The 16973-nt window shown below is 52.7% G+C and overlaps 1 protein-coding gene across 3 annotated transcripts in view; it reads left to right on the top strand.

Moving 5' to 3' along the window:
- SHROOM2 (shroom family member 2) overlaps positions 1 to 16973 on the top strand; it is a 463222-nt gene that overhangs the window by 51452 nt on the left and 394797 nt on the right. The gene's annotated exons all lie outside the window — the stretch shown is intronic.

Here is a 16973-nt window from a genome sequence, read left to right as displayed (position 1 = left end):
AAGGGAGACTGGGAATACAACATAAAAAGGGATGGAGCAAATATGGACGAGGAGGGAGCAACTGGTGAGTGTGAGTAAGGGAAGATCAAATGACCAGGGACTAAAAGAAAGACTGAAAATTCGGGTTGGTGTATGGTGTAAGATGAAGAGTAGAGTGTGGCAGGCATACTGAGCTTAAGAGAAACATGCTGAGGTAACGAGTGTGCAACCAACAGAGTGAGAAGTGGAAATGGCACCACATGAGAGGAAGTGTCCTGGGACAATTGCGGTCAGTGCTGGTGGAGACAAGTTGTGAGATTAAGTAGACACATTTATCTCCAACGCAGCCTCTTTGGGGTTCTCAACAAAGTTCTCTGATGGCAGTTGTAATTTACCCCTAAGCAAAGACAATCCTTTTAGAGTTATTTTCTTAACGCATGTCTTCAAGACCAAGCACTCCTCTTGGAAAATAGGAATTTAAACTATTTGATGTTGCACACACAGCCTTGAGTTGGAGGATCAACAGGTGAACTATACATTTACTGTTTTGTATGTAATCGTGTTATATCTACAGCTGGGATTTCTAAGTTTTGTTGTATGCAAATTATCAACACACAGCCACAAGAGCCACCAGGCAACCAAAGCAAATAATCATTTGAATGTTTGCTCCAACCCTTTCTACAAGCTGGGCAAGAAAAAACACTCTATCCCCTAAACCCGGTTTCTTTGTCTTAACCGAGACTGTTCTAAGAATTAAGGTAAGACGAATACCTAGCTGGCAAATATTACTCTCATGAACACAAATTGAAAGAATACAAAATTGGGCCCAGCAGACAGCACACGTGACTCGGTAGAAAGCAATATCAGTCGAGCCTCGAAACCAAATTCTCACCTATTTGCTGATGTTTGTTCTTAAGCTCGCACGCCTGAGAGATGGAAATCAGATGGTATTTGAATACTGTTTGTACAGTGGGTTGCACCTAATAACTATTTTAATAAAGTGTAATGTTGGCTCAAGGCGGAAAGCACTGAACGTCTATGGCCAGTTCTACTAATGGGTGTTAATCATTATTAGATAAAAGGACATGCAGTGACGTCTGGCATTGACCTTTTGATACCACTTATGACATGATGGCCTTGTAAGGTCTGAGTAGCCTCGAGAGGATTGGAAGTATAGTCTGTGAGTGGATTTTGAGCTTTCCTTGATGATCTACTATTACAGGTGAACACAAGGCCCCATAGCCCTCGGCTGGAGCAGGCCCTATTGAATTGCCTTGCCACTTTGCCAGGTGCAGCAGCCTCACGCGTATGCGGACGACTGGTAGTGCAATAACACATTCTGAACTGAGCCAATCGCATTTACAGTACCATGTCTGAGAATATAGCTCCAGTCACTTGGATGGAACAACTCGCTAAAACAACATCTCTGAAAGTTAGTGGTAATTGCCATGGCCTAATGTGAGTTGGCAGCATATCAGAAAAGTGGCTTATTGTTGTTAAGAAATACAAACAACTTACTTGTTCCCAGGCTCTGCAACCTATAGATAATGTTTTCGTTTTTTCGGAGGAATGTGTTTTTTAATTTACATCCTCAAAAGAACACAGGTTATTTAAGAAGATGTATAGGTCTGGCATGTCTGCTGCACAGTGGCAGTCAGTCCTTCTCTGCAAAAAGGAATACAGACCCTCCTCCACAGTTTTCAAGTAAAATGTGTTTATTGGGTCATGTACACAAAGAAAGCCCTAGCTGGGCCGTTCTCAAGCCAGAATAATTTTACAGATTGTGCACATGTGATTCCTCATATAAGTTCAGATAGTAGTGAGGACAGACTGTGATTAGTCACATGACTAATGTAACTAAATTTGTAATATATGTTTAAGACCATGTCAGAACTCCTTTCAGGGGCTCTCGGGACAAGCAGGGGTTTATGGGCCCTGCATGGCCTTTTGCTTCTGTTTTCTTGTGGCCTGGCCTACCGTGGATCATGAGTTACTGGACCAAGTACTACCCCTTTCTGCACTTGACTCTCAGTGGTAGCGTGGGTGGAGCGGTCCAAACAGAGGCACAAGGTTCAAAGTACAAACCGTAACAGCAATAAGGTGATTGTCCAGTCAAGTAGCTGCTTTGATGAAAAAAGTAGCATTTTAAGGAAACCACACAAATCATAGAGGAAAAACACTTAATAATAACCAAAGTATCTCTTGGTTGGTTCTGGGGAGGGTATTGTTAAGTCTCTCTGTCTCTTTCTAGTGAGACTGGTTATTTCCCATTAGATACTGATGGTGACTTTCAGATGCAGCCCACACTAGTCCCATGCAGCAAAGTCTAAGTTTGGCCTTAATAGTCAACTTCAGCAGTGCTACATTCCAAGTTCTTGCGAGGTCCCTACATGTCTGCCGATTTCCCACAGTCTTACTTGACCGGATGGCAGCTGCTGAGTGTGGGAGGACCGCGGTGTCTCTCTCTGTGGGCCCCTGTCTCCCAAAACTGAGGGTCAGTGAGAAGTCTTTCCTCAATGACACGTCAAGGCCCCCCAGGACAGCCCACGTCCGTGCTGAACATCCTTTTTCATGGGTTTGCAATCGGCAGTGGCTCTGTCTCCACTGTGACCTGGAACACAGAGGTCGGCAATGACTTCCTCCGCACATTGCCAATGGTCCTTACCTCATATAGGCCCCCTCCTGGCATACTGGGGTTTGCCAACTGGCTCTGCAAAAGAGTAACTGCCCTTTCTTCACAGTGGCTCACCCTAGCACACTGGGGTCGCTGACTTCATTCATGCATCAGTCCCGACCAGATCAGGCATCTCACACTTTGCTCACCAGGATCCCTCTGGAGGATCCCTACTGGGCCTTGCTCCATCCAGGTGCTCTCCTCCATATTGCACAGAAGTTGGAGGGGTGTGTGATCCTTTCTGTTGGTGCTTCCTAGTTTATTGAGGATATATCTATGGGCGCTTTGCAATGAAGAATTGGGAACCCTTCACCCATTCATAACATGAAGTGATTTAGTGGCTCAAGGCAAAGAAGAATACAATCAAAATTAATCAGAAAACTCAATTTAGTCATGTTGATTAATGCATTTATTAGTTCCAAATCCCATATTCAAGGAGCGATTCTTTAAAGTCAGAATAACTTATCTAAGATCGAACAAACCAACACCTGCTAAGCCCTCTTCTGGCATGCAAGCCTGGGTCTTTTTCAAGGTGTACGACGACCGTATAGTAGGAGTAGTCACGTCATGTGTAACATCCAAAGTGGCTGTAAATCATTTCAGGATTTGTGTATAGGCTGCCTCGTCAGGCACTTTGTATCTGCGGTCTGCTTAGGTTCCTGTGCCAAAACGGTGAAAAAGGCCCAAGCTTGCATGCCAGAAGTGGGCAAAACACGTGTTGGCTAGTTCTATCGAATATAAGTGATTCTGACTTTCAAGAATCGCTCCTTGAATATGGGATTTGGAACTAATAAATGAATTACTCAACCTCACTAAATGGAATTTTCCTATTGATTATGATTGTATTACTCTTTGCCTTGATCCACTAAATCAGCTCTTCTCCATTTCACATGGCCAACTGGTGTTGGCAGGCAGAATGCTGGTACTCCAGACTCGGGCCGGTGGTCTTAACTTACTGGGTGATGGTCCCTCACCCTACAGGAAGACTAGTAGACCTTGTTCCCTAGTATGGTTCCTGTAGCAAGTAGTCTTGGTGATCTCATCCTCTGGTGAACAGTGCTGTTGAACAAAGTGTGGGACTCATGCTCACACCTTTATAGTTCAAATTCAGACTCAAATGGAATTTTGTGACTGTTTCATTGAAATTCGGGCTGTAGTTGTCAACTTCTTTGAAATGCTCTCTCCTCTTCCCTGTCCTTTCTCAAAGGGGCGGTCTGCCACAGAAAGGGTGGCTACAATACAGGTAGACTCACAACACAGGGCCAGAGAGTAACCGTAGAACACACCTGGCTGTCAGCCTCCCCTGAAATATGCCTCTTAAAAGTTCAAAGGCCTAAACCTTTCCCTCTTTCCTGATATCCTAGTCTTAAAGTGCCAACTCTGCATACTCTTTAACTATGTCATCTTCTCTTTAGCAAACAGCTTAATACTTTTCTTTTCTGTTTCATAATTGGACTACCTTCTTAAACTGTTCGCCCCAGCGCAGAGATACTCCTTCAGGGGTCAGATTCTGGCGCTTAACAAATAAATAAATAAATGTATAGCTGGTTTATGGTGTTCTTTCTGGTTGACTAGTTGGAGGGAATAGCCAAACTGTGTGTTCTATTCTCTTGTTTTTCATGAGACTTCCAAAGTCAGAAAGATTAGACTTTTATCTTTGGCCTTGTGAGAAGCAAAAGGGGCCTTTACTATTGAAAACATAGAGGTTCCAATTTCTTGTAATCACATCAATCAACTTTGTCTTGACACCATACAGAGGAGGTCAGTTTTGTTGCATTCATGTGCACACTGACTATTAGTTATGAACTTTTTTCTCATCTGGTTTGTTTTGACTAGCTCATTATAATATGTATATATTGAATACAACAAAGCACTTGTGATTGAAAATGCATGTGGGAGGTAGCCAATCAAGGGGCGGTCCTTAGATAGAATTTCCCAGGGTTTTGATCTTTTGGGCCCAACTTCCCAAAAATAATTGTACTGACAGGATGGCTGTGGATATAAAATCAACCCTAACGTGTAGTGTAGCAAGTATGATTGTGGGATCCATTATTTCAAAGATGGATGACAGGTCCAACAGAAGGAAAGGCACTGCCCGCCCTTGTTCTTTAAGATCGATTTGAATATTTCTCAGTAATATGAGGGCATATTCTGCCGGTCGCAATACATGTAGCAGCGTTTCTGTCTAAAAATGTATTTGAGACTCAGATAGTCATTCTTATGGTTGGTTTGTGGGTGTTTGAATGCATGTTATCTCCTTTTAGACATTTTTTGCAGAACTTTTGTCTTTGTGTGTGAATTTAGGAGGAGAATGTGTCTTGGATGTTAGTGATAATTTGTATTAATATTTTTGTATGTGTCTATGGATGTGTGCATATCTAATTTTTGGTTATGTGTGTTCTCTGCCAAAACAGCATTAATGACCAAGTGTATTGTCAGTGCACTGCAACAGTTACTAAAGTGTATTGAGGAGCTATGGATGTCCCAGGGCAAAGGAAAGCATGGCATGTCCCACTGTGAAGTCCTGTGCTTATGCCTCCCCTCTGTCAGCAGGTTTTGTGCCCATTGATTGCTAACTCAGTCTTCTTAGTGGCGGTGGAAGACGATGGGGAAACCATGGATCACCAGGCAGGCATTAGTAGCAGGAAGGTAGATTGAGGAGCAGGGAGACAGAAGTGGAAAGAGTGAGCCGAGCTTGGAGACAGGTGAACAAGGAACGCAAATTATTGGCTCTGTTTCTTTATAAAGGTCTGTCTCACCTCTTTGTATCGTTCCCTATTTTACTATTGTTTCTCTGCTTCATACCACCGTGCCTTTGCTCTGTCTCTCAACCCTGTATTTCCTTGCTGTTCCTCATATTAGAAAGTTGAAAACTGGAAAGAATGATCACTCTTCCTATCCCCCCTCAAAACATTGGTAGATTTGATATTAATTAATGGAACAGAAAAAAAAGGATGGCATGATTTTTGGGCAGATATCAGAATTCCAAGATTTGCAAAAAACATTGCACCCCTCACAGTTTTCCCTGACAGCCTTCGGCAGGTCAAACCTGCTACAAAAATAGCGGGGAAAACATGCAGTAAATGCCAATACATTGAAAATTCCTTCTGAGGTACCCCAGTTCTGCATCTTGTTCCTCAATTTTCAAAAGAAGACTCTGAATGGGAACTAGTTAGCGCACCTGGCCAATATCGCACACCTCGGAGTCCTTATTGCTTAGGTGCTATTAAACAGATTACCCTTTCCAAGCCCCCTTGTAAAACGAGTGCCTAGGAGGAAGTCGCCTCTGTGTACCTCCTACGACTTCAGCTCGACTCCCCTTCTCAGTCAGACTTGGCGCTCTCTCCTGTGGGTCAGAAAAGACCTCGGATACCATCTACTGACGCAAGGCCTTCCCCATAGCTACCGATACCAGACACACATATCCTCTCACGAATTAGCACAGGAGTCTCAAAACCAACAAAAATCAACATCGGGATGCAAATCTCAAGCATTCTTGAGACACGGGTCTACCAGGTACCACAGCTGTATCCTGCATTTTAGAACACTGGCGACCAATCATCGCCCGTCCTTATAAAAAACGGTGGCAAATAAAGCATTCTCTCTCTTTATGTAAACTGCTCCCAGGTGTGCCCTTTACTGTACCTGGTTTATCAGTATCTGCAAAAACATTTCCACTCTATATTAATAACGCAAGTAAACTAAATTCAATGAATTAATTTGCTGCTGTTAGACACGCTAGAGTGACAGGTGAAGTTGAAGGAAGCTGTAAAAAATAACCAAAAGGAAGAGTGCTGGAAGTTCAGTTGTCAAAACTGTTAACATATAGCAGTACCTTGGCTAGTTTACAAATCAGTATACCCAACGAGAAGCACAATTTGAATACTTAAAACACGCACCTGACTCAAACTTTCAGTCACATTAATAGAGCAGAGGAGGTAACGTCTGTAAACTTCCTCTCACAATAAACGTCTCATATTCCAGTCTGATCATGGCGCAGACCAGTTAGGGATGTCATTGTTTTCCCTCTCAGTCGGAACTGGTTTCGGTCAGAAGAGAAAGCGTCGCTCTCTGGCTCCTCTTAATTGGCTCTGTGCGTCGCCAAGTTTACATAGTTTCATGTCGGCTCTTCGCGCCAAACGAGCTCAACCTGCGTTGTGTGAGCGGGCAGGAGCCGCGTGTTCTGGGCTCACCACAGCGCGTGCAAACATTACTTTGGCAGATGGCCGCCCATGCCTTTAAACTACGCAGCACGCGACAGTGAAGGCTCGAGGCCTTCTGCGTGGCGTCAACTGCTTTACTTTCGTAAACGCTATTTTAACAACATGTGATAGTGTCGTTGGCATAGCAAGGGTGCAGGGGGCCCCACATGCTAGCAATAAAAACAAGCATTTGCAATGCAACAGGTCTCGCATTTACGTGAGTTTGAGCTGTTGGCATTGTAAATGCCTTTTATTTATGTTTTGGTTTTGAAACATAAATAAAACACATTGTCATTTATAATGCCAATAGCTCAAACGGCTTTGCGAGACCTATTGCATTGCAAATTCCTGTTTGCGTTTGCAAACAGGAGATGGGTACGTTTGCAACCACAAAAAATCCAAACGTCTTGGAACAGCCATGGACTTTAGCTGCAAATGCGTGAGTTCTGTGGGATGTCTGGTAAATGTGGAGAGCAAAGCGCAATATGGCAGATACAAAGGCGCCCATCAGCATGGAGAAGAACCATACTATAACGTTTATTTGTAAAGCGCACGCTCACTAAAGGATATTTTGGCACTGGATAACCGATGTTTATCGTTACCTTGCTCAATGTCACTCATTTTATCGACCTCAGAAAGATGAAAGGCTAAGTGAACCCCCTGTGATTTGAACCTGTGACCAAGAAGTCGAACACAGGCCCCCTACCATGGATGCATTTGTCCACCTAGCCACCAGACCCGGTGTGAAGGAGCCATTAGCATGTTCGTACAGGCATGAAGTTACAAATTGCACATCAAAGGATCTCTAAATAATGGGTACAAAAGTCAGGATGGACTTCCGTTTACTGAGCATTAACTAGCAAGAGTTTAGTTAGCTTAAAAGGAATAGTAAGTCTGGCAAATAGTGAAAGCAAAAGTAATTTAAAGAAACAGAATATTAAACTACGTGATTATGATAATGTGGTTAATATCTTTCGGTTTAATAGATGTAAAGCCAATAGATTTGACTATGTTCACTTGAGAGCTAAGGTATTGTTAGGGCTTCTAGAATTATGTGGCTGAGGAGGGCAAAAATATGTGGCAGGGTTGAGGAAAATATGCAGCGGGAAAAGGCAAATTATGCGGCATAATGCACCACATTTTGTAATAGTATTACTTCATGATTTTGTCATTTTTATTAAACTTGGTAATTCTGTTTGGGCATTAGTTGCACTTCATTAGTAACACTTTCATACTTAAATATAGCAATAAGCAACAGAAAGGTGACCAGTTCAACTTTGCAAAGGGCCGTCCAATGCGCGGCAACATGCATCACTGCATTTTTAGTAACTTGTGAACTGTTTGGGCTAGAAACAAATTTAGTTTTTCTTAAAATAAGCATATTATGTTGCAAATTATGGATTATGTGGCACATCTATAGTAATGCGGAAAATCTATTGACTTTGTTAATGTTCATATGCTAAATATACAATTCAGCAGGCGGCTTCTACTCATAAACCGTTTATTGTGTTATTATTGAGGTTGCTGTGTGGCATGTAGGAGAGAGTCAGTTTCCCAGACAATAAATTATTTCTTTTCAGCTGGTTGGCTGTTTTACACAACTCGGGTGACCGCTGCGGGCCTTACTAGATAAAATGTTTATTTTTACTACAGCGCTGAGTGCATTGTGTTATCTCTGTCCCGGGCCATAAAAGCTTCCTGTGCTCACGCTCCGCTTTCCTAGTTTTCCGAAGCTCTGCTCAGGAGCCAGCGGCCAGAGCAATAAATGCAACAGCATTGACATAGACACTAGGTCTCACCTTTGGGAATTTATAAGTATTTAGTCATGCATCACATTATACTGGGTGCTACAACAGCTACTACAGATGCAGTATTTTTCCATTCCCGGTTGATGTAGTCCCATTAATAGTGGATCTGGTAGAGGATGGTAGTTGGTGACTGCGCTTAAAACAATGTTTAAACAAATGTGCTCCTGGACAGACACAGAGACAGATGCAAGTGTGCACACGGACAGACATAGCGACAGAACAAAGCGTGCGCAGACACTGCGATAGCCGCAAATGTGCACACAGACAAGGCGACAGCTGCAAGCACGCAACCCTACAGATTCAAGTGTGCGCACACACTGACACGGTGACAGTCTTAAATGTACACAAAATACAAACCGCCCCACTAATTCAAAGCAAAGGACTGTAAAGAGCATCACACATATGGAGACATGCAAACTGCAGATAGTCACAGAGTAAGACGGACAAACCAATACGGACAGATTGATAGTCACAGAGGATCATTAACCATCACACAGACAAGTAAAGGTTAACACATCTAGAGAGGCACACATAGCACGCCGGGTTGTATGCAAACAAAGGAAGTTAGAAACACACACTGTTTGCGAACAGACGTACACAGAGACATACATGCGCGAAGACATGCCGAGGCAAACATACACGCCCTGCAGACTGCTACGAGGATAAGGGGATATGCACACAAAACATAATGATAATGCAGAGCACATGAGACATACCGACAAGTACGCACACATGCAAAGAGGCACATCCGCAGATAAACAATGGGGGAAAGGGTCAGCATGCGGACACATAGAAGCAGGGTGTGCGTTAAACAAAACCTATACAAAAAGATAGCCATGGAGATTCCTACTTTAATACGTGTGCACAAGCACAACACAGTCGAGTTAGTATGTTCAGCACTGCTCGGTGGTTTTTGGTGTCACTGATGCTACCTTGCGGGGGCTGCAGGCAGAAGAAACACATGGAAAACAACCAACAGATGAGCATGCATATCAATTTGTAAGAAAAGGTAGGGGTGAATAAGAAAGACTGCAGAGACATACAGTAAAAAAGAGTGCATGTAAAAAATTAAACATGCAGAAGCTCCATTTCTCCTTTCTTCAAAAAACATGCCTTGAACAATATGGGGGTGGCAAAGATATCGGAGGGCGGTGGGGTTAATCACAGGGAGTGGGAGGAGGGTGCGGGGATGCTAAACGCAGCTTGTTCTGAAACTTCTAAACAGAATATAAACATGAACAGAGGCGGATTAGTGAGGCCACAAGTGCAATCGAGCCTCTGCATGTGCACGTAAAAGCGGCAAATAATCCATTTGACAATAAAGACTCAAGTAAGTTGCCGTGGAACTTAGCAAATTGGTGTTAGATTTTCTGGCATTCATGGAGGGAGGAAGGGAGGCGGCCGTGCGGCCGCGAATGTGAAAGTTATCGCGATCAAACATCAAAACGGCCGTGCGGCCGCGAAAGTGAAAGAAAACGAATGCTTTCAGGCTGCCAAATGGTGCGCGCGCCCGGAGCACATGCACTGTAGTTGGCGGCCTGAAATGCACTCGTTTCCACTTCCAAAAGCCGCTTACTATAAGTCTCGCCAGAGCAGCGCTAAAGCGCTGTCTCAGGCGAGACCTAAACATGGGCCCCACAACCGACTTTAGAGTGATTAAAACATAGATAGTTTGGAGCTTAGAGGGCTTTTCACAACACTGGGCCACAGTGACACTGCTGCACATTGATCGCTTAGCTTTCTTGGCAGGGCTGGCACTTGGTATTTTACTTTGCATTTCAGATAGATCGACGTTCCTCATTTTCAAATGTTATGGACGTTCTGTTATGTACTTTGTGGTGCCGTTCAGCATTATCACGAGCTGTGAATTCCAAGCATGCATTCTATTCCGTGGCGGTCAAAGGCCGTGCGGGCTCCCTCCAGGGAAACCCTGGGGCGAGGGCGTCTCTGCCCTTGCCATGCTAGAAGAAAAGCCCGAGAGCTGCCGCCCCAGGTGAACTCCAGCAGACATTTTCTCTGGTGCCGGTTGGCCTGTAATGTCATTTGTTTTGCAATTAGCCAGGCACCCCAAGAGCATTGCACTGGAAGAGTTTCAAGTGTCGTTTCAGTTTTACTGTTGACAGTCTGGATATTTCGGGAGCCTTTCATTATCTGTATTGTTCATCCGACTTAATGACCCTGCCTTGGTTACCACCCAGCCTAATAATGTGTTAGGTGGATTTAACGTTTCCTGTGTTTTAATAATTCGTTCTTCAGTTCACCATTTATATTTTGTTTAGATTATGTCATGTTAAAGAAAAATATTGTTATTACGATGAGATGGTGTCAATATTAGGGCTGGGCGGAATTTGCGTAAACGCCACTACGCAGAATTTAAAAAAAAATTGTGGAAAACGAGCGCACGTCCTGAGTAGGGCTGGGCGGACTTTGCCTAGCGCAACTAGGCACAATTTTTTTAAAAAATGTGGAAAACGAGCGCACAACCTGAGGGACCGTGTGCCCGGGACTGGGGTCCCTCGTGCTTGGGCAGGCTCCCCGATCTCCCCGGCCTGGCTGCGTTGAGAAGCAGGGACCGACCCGGGCCTCCTGAGTTTCGGTCAGGGCCTGGGAGCCCACGTCCTGCGGCCTGCCAAGGGTCCATCTGCCCGGGACAAGGGTCCCTGGTGCAGAGCCCCAGAGCTCTGCAAGGGCAGGCGGGAGCCCTACCGCTATGGCTCAGTGCGGGCAGATGGGAGTACTTTCGGTCCCGGCCATCTGGTCGCACCTTTCCCTCGGCCATCTGGTCGCACGCAATGCTTTGCAATGGGGCGACCAGATGGCCGGGCCGGCCTGGAAGTCCCGATGAGGGTCCATTTGCCTCCCGGATCCCAGTCAGGGCTCCAGGAGGTCGGGTGCATCCGCGCCTAGGGACCCCTCCGTCAATCGGAGCGCGCGTGTTACAAGAAAGGTGAGTAGCCTTCATCCGGATTACTAGGGGCAGGGTATGCCGGGACGCCCCTCCTGGGGATGGCGGTTCTCAGGCAGGGTCCAGATGGGCTAAGCCTGGACAACACCTCCCCGGCGTCCGGTGCTCCCTCCTCCAGCCCGCGGCGAGGCAAAATGCCCGGGACGGGCTCCATGGATCTCCGGGCGTCCGGGCCCCGAGAGCTCCTGTGGGCCTCCCATGCCTGAGGCCCAGCGTGGGGTCTCCGAGCCCCCCCCCCCCCCGAGCCCTGCAGCCCCCGAGCCCTGCAGCCCCCGAGCCCTGCAGCCCCAGAGCCCTGCAGCCCCAGAGCCCTGCAGCTCCGGAGCCCTGCAGCCCCGGAGCCCTGCAGTCCCGCAGCCCTGTAGCCCCGAGCACTGCAGTCCCCGTGCCCTGCAGCCCCGAGCCCTGCAAGGGCAGACGGGAGCCCTACTGCTATGGCTCGGTGCGGGCAGATTGGAGTCCTTTCGGTCCCGGCCATCTGGTCGCACCTTTCCCTCGGCCATCTGTTCGCACGCAATGCTTTCCAATGGGGCGACCAGATGGCCGGGCTGCCCTGGAAGTCCCGATGGGGGCTCATTCGCCTCCCCAATCCCAGTCAGGCCTCTAGGAGGTCGGGCGCGTCCGCGCCTAGGGTCCCCTCTGTCACTCGGAGCGCGCGGGTTAAAAGAAAGGTGGGTAGCCTTCCTCCAGATTAGTAGGGGCAGGGTATGCCGGAACACCCCTCCGGGGCTGGTGATTCTTTGCCGGGGACCAGATGGGCTGTGCCCGGGCAACATACTCCCAGGCGTCCGGGGCTCCCTCCTCCGGCCCACGGTGTGGCAAAGTGCCCGGGACGGGCTCCACGGGTCCCGGGCAGTCCTCCCCCAGGCGCCCGGACCCGAGAGCTCCGGTGGTCCTCCCCATGCTTGAGGCCCAGCTGGGGTCCCGAGCCCCCCCAGGAAGCAGAGCCCCCCGGGCAGACAGGAGTCCTTTTAGGTGCCGGCCATCTGGTCGCTCCTTTCCCCGCAGCCATCTGGTTGCGCGCAATGCTTTCCAATGGGGCGACCAGATGGCCGGGCCGGCCTGGAAGTACCGATGAGGGTCCATTTGCCTCGCGGATCCCAGTCAGGGCTCCAGGAGGTCGGGCGAGGCTGCGCCTAGGGTCCCCTCCGTCACTCAGAGCACGCAGGTTACAGGAAAGGTCGGTAGCCTTCCTCCGGAATACTAGGGGCAGGGTGTGCCGGGACGCCCCTCCTGGGGATGGCGGTTCTCGGGCAGAGACCAGATGGGCTAAGCCTGGACGACACCTCCCCGGCGTCCGGTGCTCCCTCCTCCAGCCCGCGGCGAGGCAAAGTGCCCGGGATGGGCTCGATGGGTCTCCGGGCGTCCGGGCCCCGGGAGCTCCTGTGGGCCTACCATGCCTGAGGCCCAGTGTGGGGTCTCCGAGCCCCCCCCCCCCCCGAGCCCTGCAGCCCCCGAGCCCTGCAGCCCCCGAGCCCTGCAGCCCCAGAGCCCTGCAGCCCCAGAGCCCTGCAGCTCCGGAGCCCTGCAGCCCCGGAGCCCTGCAGTCCCGCAGCCCTGTAGCCCCGAGCACTGCAGTCCCCGTGCCCTGCAGCCCCGAGCCCTGCAAGGGCAGACGGGAGCCCTACTGCTATGGCTCGGTGCGGGCAGATTGGAGTCCTTTCGGTCCCGGCCATCTGGTCGCACCTTTCCCTCGGCCATCTGTTCGCACGCAATGCTTTCCAATGGGGCGACCAGATGGCCGGGCTGCCCTGGAAGTCCCGATGGGGGCTCATTCGCCTCCCCAATCCCAGTCAGGCCTCTAGGAGGTCGGGCGCGTCCGCGCCTAGGGTCCCCTCTGTCACTCGGAGCGCGCGGGTTAAAAGAAAGGTGGGTAGCCTTCCTCCAGATTAGTAGGGGCAGGGTATGCCGGAACACCCCTCCGGGGCTGGTGGTTCTTTGCCGGGGACCAGATGGGCTGTGCCCGGGCAACATACTCCCAGGCGTCCGGGGCTCCCTCCTCCGGCCCACGGTGTGGCAAAGTGCCCGGGACGGGCTCCACGGGTCCCGGGCAGTCCTCCCCCAGGCGCCCGGACCCGAGAGCTCCGGTGGTCCTCCCCATGCTTGAGGCCCAGCTGGGGTCCCGAGCCCCCCCAGGAAGCAGAGCCCCCCGGGCAGACAGGAGTCCTTTTAGGTGCCGGCCATCTGGTCGCTCCTTTCCCCGCAGCCATCTGGTTGCGCGCAATGCTTTCCAATGGGGCGACCAGATGGCCGGGCCGGCCTGGAAGTACCGATGAGGGTCCATTTGCCTCGCGGATCCCAGTCAGGGCTCCAGGAGGTCGGGCGAGGCTGCGCCTAGGGTCCCCTCCGTCACTCAGAGCACGCAGGTTACAGGAAAGGTCGGTAGCCTTCCTCCGGAATACTAGGGGCAGGGTGTGCCGGGACGCCCCTCCTGGGGATGGCGGTTCTCGGGCAGAGACCAGATGGGCTAAGCCTGGACGACACCTCCCCGGCGTCCGGTGCTCCCTCCTCCAGCCCGCGGCGAGGCAAAGTGCCCGGGATGGGCTCGATGGGTCTCCGGGCGTCCGGGCCCCGGGAGCTCCTGTGGGCCTACCATGCCTGAGGCCCAGTGTGGGGTCTCCGAGCCCCCGCCCGAGCCCTGCAGCCCAGGAGCCCCGGAGCCCCGCAGTCCCGGAGCCCCGCAGTCCCGGAGCCCCGCAGTCCCGGAGCCCCGCAGTCCCGCAGTCCCGGAGCCCCGCAGTCCCGGAGCACCCCAGGCCCGGAGCCCCACAGTACCAGAGTCCCGCAGTCCCGGAGCCCCGCAGTCCCGGAGCCCCGCAGCCCAGGAGCCCTGCAGGCCCCGAGCCCTGCAGCCCCCGAGCCCTGCAGCCCCCCGAGCCCTGCAGTCCCCGTGCCCTGCAACCACCGAGCCTTGCAAGGACAGGTGGGAGCCCTCCCGCTATGGCTCTGTGCGGGCAGATGGGAGTCCTTTCGGTCCCGGCCATCTGGTCGCACCTTTCCCCACGGCCATCTGGTCGCGCGCAATGCTTTCCAATGGGGCGACCAGATGGCCGGGCCGGCCTGGAAGTCTCGATGGGGGCTCATTCGCCTCCCCGATCCCAGTCAGGGCTCCAGGAGGTCGGGCGCGTCCGCGCCTAGGGTACCATCCGTCACTCGGAGCGCGCGGGTTACAAGAAAGGTGGGTAGCCTTCCTCCGGATTACTAGGGACAGGGTACTTTTGGGACCCCTCTCGGCCTAGCGGTCCTCAGCCGGCAGCTGCACAGGCCAGGCCAGGATGCCGCCCCAGCCCTGGGTCTGTCCCGGGGCCTGCCGCGTGGCAGGCTGCCCCGGATGAGACCCAGCTGGCCTCCCCCTGCTGGGCTGGGTCCAGGGCCCCCTGGGAGGGTGGCCTCCCCACCCAAGGCCCCGTCCTCGGTCCTGCCGCATGGCAGGGTGCCTTAACGAGTTCCCGCGGGCTCCGTTCTGGGTCCTGCCGCATGGCAGGGTGCCCTGGACGGGGTCTGGCGGGCCTCCTCTTGCTTGGCTGGGTTTAGGAGCTCCGGCCGGGCCCCTGAGGGCCCCGGGGAGGGCGGCCTCCCCGCCCTCCGTCCTGGGTCCTGCCGCGTGGCAGGGTGCTCTGGACGGGGTCTGGCGGGCCCGGGAAGCCTACACCTGTGCCTCCGGGCCTCGGAGCCCCGGCTGGGTCCAGGGGCCCGCCGCGCCCCGGGTTGGGGGCTCCGGTCCTGGGCCCCGTCCTCCGGCCTACGGCACTGCCAAAGACCCAGGACGGGGTTCCGTTTTGGCCGGGGAGCCTCCCCTTGCTTGGCTGGGTTCAGGAGCTCCGGCCAGGCCCCTGAGGGCCCCGGGGAGGCCAGCCTCCCTGCCCCAGGCTCTGTCCTGGGTCGTGCCACATGGCAGGGTGCCCGGGACGGGGTCCGGCGGGCCCGGGGAGGCTTCCCCTGCGCCTCCGGGCCTGGGAGACCCGGCTGGGTCCAGGGGCCCCACCGGACCGTGGGTCGGGGGCTCAGGCCCTGGGCCCCATCCCCCGACCTGCGGCACTGCCAAAGGCCCGGGACGGGGTTCCGTTGTGGCCGGGGAGCTTCCCCTTGCTTGGCTGGGTTCAGGAGCTCCGGCCGGGCCCCTGAGGGCCCCGGGGAGGGCGGCCTCCCCACCCTGGGCTCCGTCCTGGGTCCTGCCGCGTGGCAGGGTGCCCGGGATGGGGTCCGGCGGGCCCGGGGAGGCTTCCCCTGTGCCTGGGGAGGCTTCCCCTGTGCCTCTGGGCTTGGGAGCCCCGGCTGGGTCCAGGGGCCCCGCCAGGCCCCAGGTCGGGTGCTCCAGCCCTGGGCCCCGTCCTCCGGCCTGCCGCTCCGCCAAGGGCCCGGGACAGGGGTCTGTCGGTCCCATGCAGGCCTCCCCTGCTTGTCAAGGTGTCTGCGGGCCCCGGGTCGGAGGGCCCGTCGGGTCCCCCTCACAGCCTCTGTGGCTGGGGCCCAGCTGGGGCCCTGTGCCTCCGGTCCTCCATGCCCGGCACCTCCCTCTTTCGTTGGGGCACAGAGCGACCAGATGACTTCCCTTTCGAGCCCAGCCATCTGGTCGCGCCTTTCCCCTCGGCCATCTGGTCGCGCCTCCCCCCTCGGCCATCTGGTCGCGCACAATGCTTTCCAATGGGGTGACCAGATGGCCGGGCTTGCCTGGAAGTCCCGAAGAGGGTCCATTTGCGTCTTCGATCCCAGCGAGGGCTCCAGGAGGTCGGGTACATTCGCGCCTTGGGTCCCCTCTGTCACCTCGTGTGCACGGATTACAAGAAAGGGGGGTAATTTTCCTCCGGATTACTAGGGAGAGGGTCAGTCAGACCTCTGTGAGGTCCGGCGATTCTGAAATAGGGGAAGGCAGACCCGGGGCCCCCAGGGGCCCGGGTACGCTCCTGCCTCTCAGCCCCTTCCCGATGGTCCTTTCTCTCTGAGTTTGCTGGGTCAGACCTCCAAGGTCTGGTGATCCCGAGACGGGGGAAGGCAGCACCCGGGCCCACCCGATGCTGGGCCCCCAGGGGCCTGGGTACGCATACCTGCCTCTCAGCCCCCTTCCCGATGGTCCTTTTTCTCTGAGTTTGCTGGGTCAGACCTCCGTGAGGTCCGGCGATTATGAAACAGGGGAAGGCAGACCCGGGACCTGCCCGCCGGGGCCCAGGTACGCTCCTGCCTCTCAGCCCCTTCCCGATGGTCCTTTCTCTCCGAGTTTGCTGGGTCAGACCTCCGTGAGGTCCGACGATCCCGAGACGGGGGAAGGCATGGCCCGGGTCTGCGCCAGCCTCTCGGACCCTTCCCGATGGGCCTTTCCTTCGAGCCCGCTCGCCCCCGGAGCAGGC

This window comes from Triturus cristatus, chromosome 8 (assembly GCF_964204655.1).
Source record: "Triturus cristatus chromosome 8, aTriCri1.1, whole genome shotgun sequence".
Taxonomy (NCBI): domain Eukaryota; kingdom Metazoa; phylum Chordata; class Amphibia; order Caudata; family Salamandridae; genus Triturus; species Triturus cristatus.
This window is presented reverse-complemented; position numbering and strand designations above follow the sequence as displayed.